Source organism: Heliangelus exortis, chromosome 1 (genome assembly GCF_036169615.1).
Source record: "Heliangelus exortis chromosome 1, bHelExo1.hap1, whole genome shotgun sequence".
NCBI lineage: Eukaryota > Metazoa > Chordata > Aves > Apodiformes > Trochilidae > Heliangelus > Heliangelus exortis.
In genome coordinates, this window is record NC_092422.1 from 165,797,779 (window position 1) to 165,816,140 (window position 18,362).

Here is an 18,362-nt window from a genome sequence, read left to right on the forward strand (position 1 = left end):
CTTAACATTACTTGATTATGTAGGTGAAAAGAACAGCAATGCCACAAAAAAAAAAAAGATAAACTCTCTCGCACTCTTAAACAGTAACTTATTCAGGTAATGTAAGTATCTACTCTACCTTAAAATACTACCACATCTTTTAGTTGAGCCATTATCATTGATAAGCAGATTTTTAATCAAGGAAATAAGGCATAGTTAATTATGTGGATGGGCTGTGCTTTAAATTACTTTTTATTAGCTGTGTTCATCACCTTCCAGCCCACAAACCAGGTGTGACATGGCAGTTCTTTCTTTAACTACTGCTTGTAGAGATTACAGCCAGAGCCAGACTTAATCCAATTAGCAAACAGTGTCCTCATGTGAAAAGTGAAAAACTGCTGACAGTTGCAATGACTGCCACCAGTGTTCTTCATTTAAGAGATTCTCTAATTACAGAGCTTGACATCTCCAAGGTACCATTATTGCTTGAAGATAAACTGCAAAAAAAAAAATAGATTACAGGTATAAACAAGTTCTCTTCAAAAAAGTAAGCCACTAGTCACCAACACAGAAAAGAAAGCATTACAAAGTTTGAAAAAACTGAAACGGCAGATGTGGGATGATTAAATGTCTTCTTTAAAGTAGAAAAATTAATAGCATTGCTTGATAGAGATTAATCTCTATGAACTATCTAAATTGTAACAAATCAAACGTAGTTTCAGTAAAGTCAAAAGTGCATTTGCCTTGCAGGACAGAAATATTTCTTCGCAGTATGGCATGTCAGATGCTGTTTTTTCTTGAATAGAGATCCATAGTGAAAGATTTAGAATGTCTTTTTTGGGCTTAACAGCCTTTTTAATACTCATGAGATTTTGTGAAAGAAGATTGTCTATTTTGATCTTTATGGGAAATTCTCCATGCTTAAGCTGTTCCTGCATGTGGGCCTTAAGAAAAGAGCATCCACACTGATGTTGTGGCACAGGATACCATCTATATTTCGTGCTCAGAGGGCATTTATTGCAGCTTAAGTTTTATTCCAAGTGCCTCATTTTTGCCTGTGTTCTTCCACATTCCATATATCCTATGGTTCATCTTTAGTTGCAACTTTTTCTATGATTAAGAAATCCAAACTTAAGAAGTGTTCCACTGTTGTGGTGTATTCCACTGTCTCTTCACTGAAAATTTTGTACTAGAAGCCTTCTGCATCCATTTGTCACATAATGTGTGGATAATACATAAACAACCTGAAAAGGAGAGAAAAATCCAGGAAGACTGTATTTTTCAAAAAATATAATGGCCTGGAGCTAGGAGCTGGGAGGGGGGGAAATAAGAACAAGATAATAGAGGAGACAACTGAAGCTCATTGAGCGTCTTTTTTTTTTTTTTTTTTCCTAAAAATATAATACTTGAGAAATACAAGACCAATATCTCCCTGTCTCCTAATGAAGTTTTATCAGACTGCTACAGTACTTGTCACCATTACTCAGTGAGAAATGAAACAGTATCTGAGAAGTACAAAATATAATGCAGAGCATAAAGAGAGACTAACAATACAAATATCTGTTTTATTATAAAATGAAATACAAATACCTCTAGGTAGATAAGAACCAAACATTAATGAGTCCAAAACATACATATATGTCCTTCTTAGAACTCATCAGTTTGGATTAGATGTTTCATGGGCATATCCTCAAGTGATACAGGGAATGACATAGAATTATTACCTAATCAAAATGCAAACTTCATTTATGTGTGATGAAATTAAGCAATGAAGTTTGAATGTGTTCATTAAATTGGAATCAAAAATAGATGAGACTTCAGGGTCAAGGTCCTTCACCATCTAACTTTACCCTAAAGTTCAACCCAATACAAATGCAATCATTAGTTTAGCAATTTTATGAAATTTCATGCAATCTGAAAAGGTTAATCAGTTCTTCTTATTGGACTAGATCCACATGAAAAGGATGTCTGGTTTGAAAAATCTTATGAAATCACATACATGCAATACTCTGGCAAAGATTTTTTCCAAAGGCCTATGAAATGGCTGAATTCAGCTAGGACAATTTGAAAAAAAGAGCAAAAGAAGAGAAGTTGTTGCAGAGAGAAAATATAATTTCCTTCCTAAGGAATGTTTGAATCATCAGTAGAAAGATAGCATGTTTTCTATCATGTTTTACAAAGGTTTGATGGAATCTCATCCAAGCTTTGTTTAAGTTACCTAACACTGGTGAAATTTCAGGCTTCAGCTTTGTGAGTAACTATCTGAAGCATAGGCAGGGTTTATGCTGGGACAGAAAATTACTGGTAATTAGGTAATTTAATACAACTCTACATTGGTGTGTAAACTTGTGTATTGGGAAAATAAACGCATTTGCATGGAGATATGATGTTAAAAAGTGTTCTGTTTACATTCCAGTAAAGACTGATCACAGACTTTGAGTAATGAAAAATCATCTATGCAAGCCACCATAGAGACAGTCATTGTGATTGCCAGTGGACACATCATCATTGGAAACATAAAAATGCAAGCTGATCTGTTTGGATACCCTTCTAATGTTGAGCTAACTCTCCACAAAAAATAACCTAGGACACTGTTGCATGAATGGATGAAAACATTTGTGCATTTCTCTGTCTGATCTGAATTGGATGCTCTGAACATGAAATGACTACAAAAACTGGAAGAAAGTTTAACTTAATCAAACATGCTCATAGAGAATGCAGTAGTTAAAAATTTACTAGAGAACTAGTAACGGCAGGCCTAGTGGGCCTTTCTTTATCTCCTAGATACATTTCCATTTGCAATTTATGTGATCCCACATAACCCTCCATGAAAACATTACCCTACATTACACTGAGTTACCCTACCTTGAGCATTAACTCAAAATCAGTCACGTTAACAGGCTTGCACACTGAAAGCTGCTTGTATTCAGCAGGAAAAAAACAAGCATAAACTATCTGCCCTAGCAAGCACCACATAGGAATGTCAGAGACTTTTCAAATTACTTGAAAAAACCCACTTTATTGATGATACATCCACTTCATGAACTTAGCATATCTTCATACACATATATTGGCAGGGTCTACCTGTGGGCCGCAAAGTCTGGTTGCAAACCAGCATGATTATTGCAGGTAATTTCTGAAGTGCTGAAGAGGGAGGCAAGATGAAAGATTACGTTGTAGATAAATCTTGTATTTACCTTAATCCAGCTAAATCCAGACTAAGTTCAGACTGCCTAATCAATCTTCCAAAGCAACCATAAGAACAGGGAAAGGGAGAGGAATTCCTTAAAAGCAATTTTCTCTAGTTCACTTTGTTCCTAACCTGTGGGCACATAGGCCACTTATTCAGTGCATTAGCATTTACATGGAAATGTCCTCCAGGAAAGCAATTGCTCAGACGCCTGAAGCAGTGGTGGAGATCACTATTTCTTTTCTTATTTGCCCCATGGCCTCTGCAAACAAAGTTTCAAAGTTTTTATGAATGCTGTTCCCAACATTGTCCTAAGCAAACTGCATTGAAATTATTAAAAAAGAGTTGTACATACAGCTCTTTGTATATATGTACACGTGTACATATATACAGCTGGTGACTTTCACAACAACGTGTATGGACCCTAAGGTTGTAGAAGGGACTGGCCTGGTACATACTTATTTCAGGATGGGAAGACTGTCACACTATTTGTACCAGTTCAACTCACTGTTCAATAAATGAGAACCAGTCTACTGCCTATTGTCTATTCTGTCACCTCCCAGAACTCCTTGTTCTGGGGTAAAGAATGGAGCAAAAATAAGTTGTATACAGCAGATAATTCCACTTGTGCCTATTTCTCATTGTCCAGAAGAATAATGGGAACTGAGGTTTTTATGCTCTGTTAGGAGCACATAGGTTCAACGTTTCTATGTAGCATAGACATTTAAAACTCTAGAAGAGAGATTAAAATTGATGCTTACAAAAATTCTGCAAGGTACGATTTTGAATTCTTAGGTAGAAGTCTCAAAGTCCAAATTATGAAGTCATTTTCTCGTTAACAGATATAGAATCATATAATAGTAATATATATTTTTACTGTTGATGTATGTTTCTTTGCATGAATTTGTATTTAATTTTTAAAAAGGATTCATTTTAAAAAAGCTTTTCATTATGAAAAAACTTGTTCTCCTCTTCATTGTTAGTGCTGTTTCAGATATTGTTCAACAAATGTAAATTATTTAGGATCTTTCCTGTTTCACTAATCTATGCATTTATCACAATGACTTTTCCATTGTCAACAGAGACCAAAAGACTTTACTTCAGCACAAATACTTCACTGTAAGCAAAAATAGTATCAAATTAATATTGTTCAAAATTCCAGGGACTTACTGGGAAAGAAAGACAGTATCAAAATAAGAGGGGAAAAAATTACTCTCTTTGGGTATAGAATGATTTATTAAAACATTCCTTTTTTGCTGGGAAACATTTAGTCACGCAATTTGTTTTCATATCTAATGCATTCATTTACAATAATTCTTAATAATAAGAACAATGGTTATAGAGGCTCTAGGAAGGCTAGAAGGTCTGGGAACTGCTATTATTTGAAGTGACTCCTTGGTGATTCCATTTTAAAGATTTCTGTGATAATTTATCTCGGCAACAACATCTTTATGCACAAAATGCTTTTTCTCTGTGTAGCTGTTCGGTGCAAATAAAATTTCTGTTCTTAACTGAAGAGATAAGGAATGGAGTGAATGAAGCCAACCTTTTCAGGAATTTTTTCTGTTAAGTGTGGGTGCTTTTGTAATTTAGCCTTTCAGAAATACTGTGTCATTGAAATGAATGTTCCAAAGTAATTTCTATTTCAAGGATGAATTTTTATAGACTACTAAGAATCAGGACCTACATCCAATATGAGCCAAAAATGAACACATAGGTATTGGTGGATAAACTTTAAATGTTATAGAACATAGGTGCCAGAAAAGAAAGAAGAGTTCCGTGAAATAAACCTGTGTTAATTCTGTTTTATTGACAACCTGACTTAGTTTTGGTCTCAAAGGACACCCATCTAACCACTGGGAAAATGTAACAACTGAAAGTGATGAGCTCTGTCAATGACATGGACAGTTGTAGAGAACTGTCCACCCCATCCCACAGCTGGAAGGTGAACAAGCAGCTGTGTCAGTCTTAGTTGCCAGGTGGCTTAAAACACAATACTAGCTTAGGCTGATATTTCACTATTTCAACACAAAAAACTCAGATGTTGCTAAAACACTATTCTCTTTTTAAGTTAAAGAGTCTTATAAAATGAAAAAGATCCCGTTGTTTTCGTACAAACTCTTTTCTGGCAAGACTATGTCTTCAAAGGATGTAGAAAGTACACCTTTTTATTAAAAATTACATCTGACTTGTATGTCATTTGCCAAGACCTTTCAATACAAGTATAGCAGTTTATTTCAAGGGCGTAAAATCAGTGTAATTATTGTCCAACTTCATTAGAGTTTCATGGACCCTGTATTAGCAAAGTCCAAGTTATCAGAATGGCTACACCCTTCAGATGTTTTCTTTTGTGTCAAAAGCAATATCCCTTCCTGTCTTAACTAGTTAAGACACCATTAACTGATTTAACAATGTTAACAATTAACCAAATTTTCAGTGCACTATTCTTCTCATATTTTCAGTTATTTATTCCATCACCTTTGATGAAAACTTTAATATGCTCTACTATACTAACAATTGAACATTAAAAGATTAGGGCAAATTCTCTACAATGGAAAGCTGGGTTAAATAGCTGATCAATAGAAGATGATGGCTATGCCCTTACACCTTGTTTTCTCCCTAATTCTGTGTATGTTACAAGATGCCAGCTTTCTATTTTATTGGTTTCAGTTATTATTTGAACAACTCAAGCATTTCTGTGTATATATTCTTACAGTATATAGATTTTATATCTTCTATCTTTATATCTTTTAGATATTCCTAAAGAAGATTTTCCTATTACCAAGTTTCAAGTCAATAGTAAAGCTTAATCTACACTGAAATCTCATTTACATTTTTCAGTATTACTTTGGAGGTGGAAGTAAAGACCATTCTTAGAAGAAACGCTTGCATTATTGAAACTAGCACAAAAACCACCACCAACAAAACAAAACAAAACAAACAAATGAAAAAAATAAAAACACCAAAAAACCCTATTTTAAGAAGTGCTTAATGGGAAATTTGTGCTTACATTTCAGACATTTCATGGAAACAAAATAATCTCCAAAATGTACATAACACTTTCAATCAGATACTGCTCTCCAATAATACAGTAATAATTACCTATTATTCCAACTTCACATCCAACTTCACATTTTCCCCATCCTTTAGGCACGTTTGCAACTGTATTTTTCAGACAAGGTTTTAAAACAGCTGTGTCAGTGTTATAAAGCAGCAGTACATAGTAAATAATTTTCCTTCTCTCTCTCCCTCTTCCCCCTTCCTTCCTTTTTTCTTTAAAAAGCTCTTTCTTCAGCAAATCTTAGTATAAAAAGAATTGCTGTGCCTATTGCAAGATTTTGTGATTATTTGTTATTGTAGTCTATTTGCAAATGTTGAAATGTTTAACACATTTTTGACATTTCCTCAAGGACATACAGTCTATCCCACAAAACCAGGGTACTGAATCACACAAATTTAATGACTGCTTAATTTTTAAGAAATGTGACTGTCTTCCACTAATGGCATTCATCTTCCAGTTTCAAGTCAAAAGCATCCAAATCAATATTATGAAGAACTTCCATTTAAGCCTATAATCAATACTTGCCAATGCTGAATGAACATCAATTACTAGTAATGGATGTGGTTTGGGTTGTTTTAGTTATGCCTGCTTTTAGAGTATTAAAAAGGGTTGTTCATGCCAAGTATCCATTACAGACGTATGCATACGGCCCCAAACACAAGAAAAAGAAAATTACCAACAAACAATGTTTACCAGCCACACCTAGCCCTGGCTGGATTTGAAATTTTCACCTGGAGGTAAATTTTTACCTGCAAAATTTATATTAAATTTGATCAACAGAGTCATAGAATGTAAGACTGGAGAGTAAGACTGGCTGCAGTGTATGAACAGATCAAAAAAAAGAAATACCAGCATCCTGAGTAAGTAGTAGAGCAGCAGGGCTTCATTTGCCTCAGTGACTACACCTACAGGGAAGGGGAACATCTGTTTCCAGATTTTCAACCTCTATATTGCTTTATTGTTCTCTGATATCAGGGACTTTTGGCCTGAACACTTCGTACAGCAGAATAGAAAGCTTAGTACCAAGGTTCGCCAGGAGGGCATGAATGCTACTATGAAAAATCCCAAAAGAAAACTTTGGCTTAAGCTTGCCTCTTGTGGTCCATATCTCACCACACCTTCATATCTGCACAATAAAACAGCACTAGGAATTTAATTAATCTCATTTAGCCATCTATGCATTGGGCATACATTCTCAGTGTGTAATTTAAGCTACTTTTGCAGGCAAAGGGGAGAGAAACACACAAAGGTTTATTCAACCCACTTTTGTTAGTCCCTGACATTAACATGGTTAATCTTCATGAACTTCTACTTGCTCTCTTAATTGAAAAATCATTAAATGGGGACTGTAAAATGCAAGAAAATGTCTAAATTACTAAATCTGTCAGAAGAGTAATCTTTGATGCAAGAACTGAGAATTTGATACATAAAGGAAAAAAAGTTATTTACTGTATGAATATTGAAACTGCTTTCAGTATATTTTAAAGATGAAAATTCAGCCTTTAAAACACAGACTAACCTAATCCACCTTCCAGCTTTGCCTTCTGGACTGTCTGTTCCAACATCCTTCTTGTCATTTCCCTTCCCCTTGCCTTCAATTTAGTCTCAGATTCTTGTTTCCAATACCACTGGAAACAAAGGATGTGCTTATCCTCTGATCTTTCTTTTGGCTTCATTCAAATTGATCATCCCTCCGTTTCATATTTATTGGGCAAATGAATCAATGCAGGATAGAAAAGATACTTGCCTGCAGTTCAGTGAACTGACTGTAGATCCAAACCCAGTACACTGTGGAAATACAGTTGAAGAAAAGTTGCAGAAGTTCATAGAATAGAATAGTTTGAGTTGGGAGGGACCTTTAAAGGTTCTGTCTTTAAAGATTCCCTTTATCCTTTGAGACTGCATGTTCTAAGGATGATATAGTGTGGCAGAAAGATAAAGTATTCCTAATAAAAGCATTTTGCTGTAAAACTGAGACAGCATTGAGATAGCAGACTCATTGAGGAAGTTTACTAAAAACGTTAATCTAGGCAGAATAGTGTTTCAGCAACATCTGAGGTTTTTGTGTTGAAATAGTGAAACATCAGCCTAAGCTAGTATTGTGTTTTAAGCCCATCTGGCAATGAAGACTGACACAGCTGCTTGTTCACTTTCCAGCTGTGGGATGGGGTAGAGAATCAGAAGAGCAAAAGTGAGAAAACCCCTGTATCATCAACACTGTCTTTTCACAAATTCAACACTCAGCCCCATACCAGCTCCTATAAAGAAAATTAAATCTATTCCAGCTAAAATCAGTTGAGCTAAACATCCCAAATCACAAACAATACCAAAGTTAATTTAATAACTTTTTATAATGAACACTATAGTCAGAGCTCAGACTTGGTTATTGAGAATAGATGTTGCTAGATCTTTAACAAGACATGACAAAATACATAATGAAAAATGGATTATATTGGAGAATAATGTTCAACAAAACTTATCATGCCCCATCTGAATGAAATAACTTTGGATTTAATGTATATAGATGTCAAGTCAGAGGCCATAGATGTTGAGTAAATTTCCTGGACTATCCTAACCTCCCAACACAAAAGAAGTTATCACTATATGATGTAATCAGTAAATGTGAGGTAAATGTCTCCTTCAGTGGTTTCAGCCAGGAGAAATTTCTTCCCAGATAATTATCAATGCATTCTCAGAACAGCAGTGATATTGTATTCAAACACATGCTGCCCACAGAGGCAGCTGCCCAGGAGTGTCACAAAAGTTGGCAGTTGCTTTTAAGACTTTACTTATCTCTGTCTGAGAAGCCATGCTTCATAAAAATGGTCATCACTAATATGGGGAGAGAAATGATGTGACCAATTAGAAAAAAATGTTTATAAATTTATCATATACAGCTTCAGTGAGCAAGACTCTCACCCAAACTCTGTCCCTGATCTGGTACCTTGGCCTCCACTCTGAACGCAGATGTCACTCTGTGAGCCTGGCAGCTATACAGGACCATGGCTCCTCTCCAGGGTTACCAAAGCCCCAGATCAGCTGTAGCCCTGCCCAGTGTAAGCAAGTGTACTGTTTTGTTTAATGTGGTAATTATAAAAAATTTCCATGATTACATTATTAGAAGTAGCAGTTGAATTACACAGTATGAACTTTCATATGTACATTTAGTTTATGTATTGAAATACAGCTGGAGAACAAATATTTCTTTCCAAGATTACTATTTTTTGCAAAACTTAATATACCTTTTTTTTTCCTTGATGTGCTTCCATAAGTTCTGTCTCAATATGTTGTTCTCAACAGGGGTACCAGTAGTATTCTAACTCTAAATGTGAGATAGATGCTATGTTGCTTTCACTATATGAAAATCATAAGCTTTTCTTGGCAGTAAATCTTTGACACATTGCATTTCACTTTATTCTTTTAATGTCACTCTGTCTGAACTGACTTAGTGCTTCCATTCCTGCAAAACATTTGTGTTCAGAGAGTCCCCTAACCATAAAACAAAGGATGGTTTATTTCTGTCTTAAGACTGAGTAGAAATGTCAGATGATATAGCAGTCCTTAAGGTATAAGTAGATCAATGCAGAAAAAGATAACAAGTGGGCAGTGAAAAAAATCTGTTTTCAGATTAACATGAGGAGGTTTTAATTAGCATAATATATGCAAGATTTGCCAGGAGACATCAGCACATAAATTAAAAAATTCAGAGAAAATTAGGTCATGCAAGAATGAATGCACCTCTTTCATAAGGTGTTCTATTCATTCATGTCTAAATTTTTTCTTGACACAGTCTTAGCTTTAGTGATTATGAAGAAAACTTGAAAATAATAAGTAATCACAAATCAATGCAGAGGACAAGATTAAAAAACAAAACAAAACAAACAGCAAACCAAACGAAAAAAACCCTAACAAAACCAAAAGGAAAGAAGAAAAATTGAACAATGTCCTACTCTCTGAGCAACAGATTTTGACTGCAAACAACAGCTTCTTCTTTTGGAACCACCATAAATTGTGAGATGTACATTTTACTCTACGTTCACTAGGTTTCTGATCAGATAGCTATGAAAGATTTTGTGTTAGATCACTTGACCTGAGATAATATAACTGATGGGTAATTCTTGCTTTACCTGATCCTAAGATGGTAATTCCATGTGTGTGATAAGATGTGAAATTATTCTGTCACTGCAGCGTATTCTAATAAAAAAAATAAATGTATTTTTTTCCTAAAAGAAAACATTCCTTGTCACGCATCAGATCAATGTAACAAGGTAAAGGCAGTGGAAGAAAGTGAGGTCCAGGAGAACTTTAATTATGTGCAATTATATATATATATATATATATATATATATATATATTTTTTTTTTTTTTTTTTTTTTTTTTTTACTTCATTGTAATTTAAAACAAAACAGAAATAAATTCCTCACCTATCTTCAGGTCATTCAGTTAATGATATATCACCAGCTACAGAAAAGCAAACGTGGAAATATTTGGGCTTGATTCTACAAATAATCATTCTCTGTTGACATGTAAAGTTGTCAGGGTTCTGCAGTCTGCCAAATGTCACGTCTCCTTGAGTACAAGAACAACCTGAATGAAAATTAATTGAACAAATTTCTTTCATTTTTAGATAGGAAATTTCTTTCCAAGTTTTGGATTACTATACAAAGAAAAATAGTCAGAATGTACTATTGTAATCTATTGAGAAATCTAGAAAAAGCACAAAGAATTTAATGTGCTTTGATCAATCTGTCATTAGAAGATCATGGATAAATCATTCTATCTTATGACCAGACTTTTACCCAAATTTCTCTATAATATCAAACAATACCATAAACTGCTCATATATTTAGAAGATCAAGAACACCCTTCCTGGTTCACTTTGGGCTTGACCCTGTGAAAAATCTAGGGTAAGCTCCAGACCACTAGCATGGGATTCAGGTAGAATTTGGATGCCGCCTTCATAAAACTACTGGACTATCTGAGTACAGAAAACAAACCACTTGTTATTTTTTACAAGTATTAATCCATACAAGAATTTTATAAGCATATAATAGACTCTTCACCCAGCTTTCTTATGATACATGTTTGTGTACCTAATTGTGTCCTGTCATTGTTGTGCCAAAGGATTTGAATAAGAAAACAGTTAATTCCTTTGAGAGATGAACTCTGACCCCTTCTAGCTCTAGTCATGTCTTAATTAGGATTTAGAAGAGCATAATTCTATGTATATTTTTAATTATTTATTTATTTCTCTTTTTTTGTAAAGAAAGGGGGGAAAAAAAAAGAAACCAAAGAATAATCCATAATTTTTAATTCTATGTGCCTAAATACTCTAAAAAGAGGAAAGTATAATCAGTGCTTTAGCAGTATGAGTTATTTAAGTGCATTAGTTGTCCAGCTTGATGAAATACCAAACCTAGGCTCCATTTGTCTGCACTGTGAAGTGAAACATTTTCATTGTGTTAAAGGAACAGGTCTGCCATAGATTTCCCTTGTGGAGAAGATCAGTTTTCAATGAACGCTGACTAAACTGTATTTATTGACTGTGGGATTCACCTACTTAAGAAAATAGAATAAACCATAATCAAGATAAAGCACCAGTTAATTTATCCAGGAGATAGCCATCTCTAAAGCAGTTTCTTTGTAATCTTTGCCTGCTACATTGACCTCTGTAGAGGATACAATTAATCCTTTAACATAACCAAGAATAACAGCTGATGTCCTGGGAACACAGTCCACTGTTTAAAATTCCCTGTGTTTAAAATTCACTGCTATAGAACAAAATATATGTTCTATAATACGTAAGTGCATATAAATATCCATCTAAACCAGTGGTACTTTCATTAGGTTTCAACTGCTTTGGGGAGAGGACAGTTTTTCTGGTTACAAAGTAAAGCACAGAGTATGTCAGCTCACAACAGGTACAAAGAATGTTTTTGTAAATTTTAAAGACAGCAGTGGTTGAAGGAGTGCTCTCTATTTTAGGTGTGAAAAAATCTCTTTCTATTTCATTAATCAATACTATAAAAAACATCTGGAGTTTTTCAACTCCTGAGTGCTTAATATAAGTTGGACTCATATTCAGAAGATGAAGGCTCCCTTTTTTCTAAAAATCGAGCCTCCCTTAGAGTCTTAGTTTGGAAATCAAAAGTATTAGTGTGTGAAGTATCTTCTTCCAAGTTTAGCTGCTTAAAAACTAAGTATCTAGTTTGAAGCAGTCATCCAACTCCCTCTGTAGCTGGCAGGGAGAGATAAGTGCAAGCTAAAGCAGTGATTTGAAAGCCGGAAAAGAACATGAGGTAATTAATGTAGCTGTGTAAGTGACATAATGGAGAACTTGAGTGCATGGCTGACAAGCAGACAGAATAGACTAAAAAGCAATATCTTTGGCCTATAAAAGGTCTTACAAAGTGTATTCAAACATCTGTGCTTCAGTACTGTAAGTAGGAAGCTGCACAGAACCAGTAATGTGCGTATATGAACTTTAAAGACATAGAGTATGAACTAAGCATATGTGTTACTAGTTGCTGATGTTTGTGTGTAATTGGGTAAAATTTTATTAATAAACTGAAAGTAAAACCAGACTGATAATCAGTGGTACAGTGCATGTTACAGCAGAGGTGAATCATTACAGTGGAGATCTGTGGAGAAGAAGGACCTGGTGTACCAAGAAATCCCATGAAAGTGGTCAGTGTGAGAAAACAGCTGAGGGTCAGCAGGAGGTATATGAAGGAGAGAAAAGCCAATCAGAAACACCTTAGGAAGTTGCCTTATCCAAAATAGCTGGGAAAATTACTTCATGCAAGTGGTGATCTTCCACTGATTACAGACCAAAGCTAATTGGCCAATTTCAATTAGAATCTTTGTTTTGGGGGAGTGCAACCCATTCCCAGAGTACTGGAGTGAATTTTTGATGCCAGTAGAATTTGCATGAACATCAGCAGAGCTGTAATATGAAATGCAGCTGAAGACAGTTTTAAAACAGAAATCAACATTTAAGTTTGGCACACATACCTCTAATGATCATAATTGGTGCTGCAGGACAAATACCTGGACCTTCAGTCACAAGAGGTTTGCAGATGGTAGTAGCTGTGCAGGAACAAGTTGTGTTTTGAAGAAAACTAGAGACTTTGATATTTTAGTCATACACACTCTACTACATGGAACTTACACTGGAATTGAGTTCATTATTCAGTCTTTCAGCGATTACTGCATAAAATCAAAAGAAAAGGAAAGAAAAGGAATTTTGCAGTCTCCCTTTGGGAAGATTAGAAATTTTCTAGATAGCACATATTTATCAGATAGACAATAATTTGACCTTTTACTTAATGATGGAATGCCTTCTGACTTTCACAGGCTTGTTTAACCAGTGTATTTCCTTAATTATATTTCAGTTCACTAACACCTCAATCATCCCATAGCTGGTCCATCTGCTCTTCCCTATGCTACTTGTGAGATGAAGTGGAATAATTCATTTCAACTAAAACTGCAGAGTAAATCATTTGATGGGTTTCTAGTGGACTTGAAGGTCAAAACTTAAAATCTCTGAAGAAATTTAAATGAAATGAAAGTTAGTTCTTCTCATTATTTGGATACTCAGTGCAATTTCAAGACTTAATTGAAAAAATAAAAGGGCTTCCACCACTATCAGGAGATTTTACACAGTGTCTGGTGTCACTTTTCATGTTTTACAAATTCAGACTATACAAATTCTCAGATGACAATGCAGAAAGAAGAACAATGGTGTTCTATACCACAGCAAAACTAAATATAGCTTGGTAAACAAAATACCAGCAAAATCAATGGCTGCATTGCCAGGATAATATGTTTTTAAATGAATAATATATGTAATAAGAATAAATCATAAGGATATGTAATAATAGTAATAATATTATAATACTATTATATTCTTTATATCTTATAGTGACTTTATTATAATTTTATATAATACTATTCATTAAAATATATAATTTACCATAAGATAATGATAATAAATAATAACAATAATAATGATAATAATTATAATAATGATAATAATAAAATAATAATAATTAATAATAATAATAATAATAATAATAATAGTAATAATAATAATAATAATAAATTTGATTGTGTCCCAGCTTTGGATATATAGCTAACAGACATTATCACAAAACTCCATTAGTTTCCTTAAAAACCAACCATCTTTGAACCAAATTTCTGCAGTGGTACTCCTGTTTTAGAATGGTGTATTCACTTACACAAGCAGAGCTATTCAGTGGTGAAATACTGGTGAAGAAGCACTTTCAGATGTTTCTATTTTATTTTTCTCTGGATGACAGTGAAGAAAACAAACAAGCTCTAGTACATGCCATCAATTTCATTCCTGCCAGGTTTCTCTATTGTGAGAATTTCACTTCTTCATTGAAGTCTTATAGTAGGGAACAGACTTTTTATGGAAAACAAGCAAAAAAACACTCCCTTCTATAAAAATAGTATTTTAAATTTTTTGTAAATAGACAAAATTATACTGACATGTACTCATAATTCATATGCTTGTCTTTGCAACAGATCTGTTAGGTGGCATAGAGATGGGCTGTTGGCTGTCTTACAGGTGAGTTTTGTTTTGAGGGAGCTCCTATTCCTTTGTGGTGTTTCTGTAAGAAGTGATAAATCTGATTGAAAAGCTCAAATTTAGGTACATATTTTGTATGCATAACTAGATGATACAAAGACACTCCAAATTTTGCATTTGTATATAGCACTCATTTTACTAGTATTCGTTTTACTCTCTAATTATAAAGTGGAGATAATGTGAAATGAATCCTGTAAGGTTACAAGATTAAAGGCTCATCTCCATAAACATGAAAGGTCATAGAGGTATGATGGTGGTCAGTCAACCCTCAATACTCCAGTCAAAAAAGAAGTTAGTGCCCCAGTGCCAGGGCCATCCCAGGGGAGGTCTAGCCCCAAAGGATTGGGGACATCCAGCACCAGGAGTCAGTGGTGAGGTTCATTGGATCACCCCACAGAGGGAGGGTTCTGCTAAGGGGTAGAGCACTTGATGTGGGAATCAGAGAAGAACATTTCAGAATTGCAGACTGTGTATTATGGGATCTTTAGGTATGGAAAGGGAAGGATCATGTTGCTTTGGTGAGAAGCAAGTGTTATTTATATTCACACTGACACCTGCCTCCCAAGCCGTGTGCTGAAATGCATTTTACCAGGCAGTTATGTCCAAATCTCCTTGTTTCATTCTTTAGACTGACTTCTGACTATTCCTCAGCTCTGCAAATAGAGGTAAGGTTGACATAAGTTGTCTCCCACTTTTCCATAGGTCCAGGAGGGAAATAATATATGTTCTGTCATATCTCTGCCCTCTCAAATATTTTAGTTGATTATGGGCAAGTCCAGATACAAAAATACTATAGAAACAGAAAATCTGGTTCTTTTTTCCACATGATTCAGATCTTTACGTTCACCTAGAGTTTGATGTTTGGAGTCAGAGTTGGTAGGTCACATTCAGGTTAGGTGAGAGAAGGGGAAAAAAGGTGTTCAGCATTAATCTGTGTCATCTAGGCATCAAAGAAGTTCACACCATCTTAGAAATAGCACACAAATAGTATCTATTTCTTTACGGAATGTCTTTTGTGTTGTATTGCTAGACCTCTTTTTTTCTGGTCATTCAGTGTAGTGTGAATATGGTGACCATTCCCCACAGGATTGCAACAGTCTTAAACACAGGTGAAATTTTAAGCCCTGAACTACTTTGAAGTGTCCTTTCAAGGGACAACAACATGAACCAATCCTGGAGGAAAGTGAAAGACCTCAGGGTAAGGGTTTTTCTTTCTAAAACTGAAAAATACAAGAATTCACAGAGCTGCAGCTTGGCTTTTTAATTTCACAAGGGAGCAAGTTCACAATTTTTCAACCTGTCACTTGCCTTTGCAATTCATCAGACACTTCACACTGCCAGAAACGTCACAGGGACTTTCTGAGAGGTTGAATAGAGAGAGACAAGAAGGAAAAAAAAAATTAGTTGAGAGATAGATATTCACTTTAACCTGAACAGCTAGCACAGGAAACCTGAGGTTGCTCCGGTTAGAAGAAACTGGTAATGGAGCTTTTGCCTCCTTACAAAGAATTCCTTGGGAACTATTCTCTGAACATAGTAAGAATCACACAGTAGGAGCATGGATTAAGAGTTATAAGCAAGGAGACCTTAGGAAAATATTTGCTTCAAAGGCTGGCAGTGACACAGACAACTTCAAAACTTAGAATTTTTCAAAGGAAAGTTCAAATGTATTTGTCGGATGTGTAACAATTTGAAAATTGCTCAAATGTCTACAACCCACCAGAAAATTTGAATTAGTCAAAAGGAAAAATGAAACAAAATGAAGAGGCCATAACATATTAATTTAAATAAAATTTTATCTGGAAAAAAAAAATAAAGAAAAAAAGAAGAGACTCAGGTTCATTCCACTTATCTTTATACACATAAATGAAACACTTCTTTGCTTAATTTTTCTGTCTTCAAACTCGGACAACTTCCAAGAGAGAAAGTATGTGATATTTGTAACTGTATTTGCAATTTACTCTGGGATATTGAAGACTCCTTGTACCCTCTGTCATGGGAGGTTACCCTAAAGGGTGTCACCCTCCTTTAAAGTAGTCCAGCCACTTCATGGCCAGAATTCACCCCACTGTGAACACATAGGTCTAATTTGTTGCATAGTGGTCTATGTGCTGCACAGGAAATATTTTCTGCTCTTCACCTCTCACGTAACTGCAGCCCAAGTGTGTCTCATCCCCTCGCCATGACATTGCCTTGTCACATCCCATTAGACCTTGAGACAGACTATGGTGCTCAGAGCATGTGCTGAATGCTGAGTGGCTCAGTATGAGCCTTCTGTCGGGCTGTAGATTTGGGGAGCTGGAACAGGTGACACATGGCCCCAGCTGTATTGCTAGGTGAGATAGTGTTGGACTGTTTGGGGACTCTCATCTCAGTGAGACTTCCAGGTTTTTCAAGGAGATCCCAGGAGCAATCTCATGTGCACATCATGTAGGCAATGAGGAGAATAGGCAATGGAAACAATTCAAAAAGGAATTGGACACACTCATATATGCCTATTTGATATAGATGATAAGAGATTGTGACATATGATAAATATATATACACGTTATATCACAATATATTATCATATAAATTTATTATTTAATATTAAATTTTCATTAACTAATGTCATAACATATGAAGCAATATAGTATAAAATATAATCAAATATAATATGATATCATTTTATTTAACTTCACCAATTTATTATCCACTTCTATTTGGGAACCCCAGGGAATGTACCATTTATCTATAAAGGTAACAAAATCTGTCATCATTCTCTCTGAGTCATAACTCTGTATAATGCAATTGAAAATTTTTATGTTCTTCCAAGGTGGCAATATCAACCAGTTTATTGTGGTTTTCCTCATGCTTAGAGAAAGCAGATTGAATGCACAATATGCTAAAAATAGCCCTAAATGGCCCACTGACTTCACCATGTTAGCCAGAAATTTTGTGACTGTTCCTACTTGATTAGAATCAAATATAAGTTTAAAAAAACAAATGATGAAATTTTTGCTGGTCTTTTTTTTTCCGTTGGAAAAGCAGTAAATCTTTATTTCACATTTTTAATGAGAAAAAATTTTTTATAAATATTAGAAAAGTATATTTAGTATACCATTTTTTATCCTCATTACAATCTATAAACCTGAAGGATTCTGGAAGTGCTAAAACCTGGATACATAAATTAATTTTGTCAGAAGAATCCCTGAGGCTTCTCTTCTGAGACAGGGAAGAGAAAAAATAGTTAGCACATCACATGTAAAGACCTTGTGCTTATATGAGTGTGGCAGATGTCCTCAGCTAGTGTGTTGTATTTCAGTTATGCTATACATAATCTGATGAGGAAAAAAATGTTTCTTTTTTGCAGACCTCAGAATACCAACCAAAGAAGGAAGGACCAGAGACTTAATTACACTGTGTTTTAACAATCTAGTTTACCCTGCCATTGTACCATGTACTTAAATTGTTATCTAATCCATTCCTAAATGCTACATTTACTTGTTAAATTTCTACATCAAACAGGTTCAACTGAC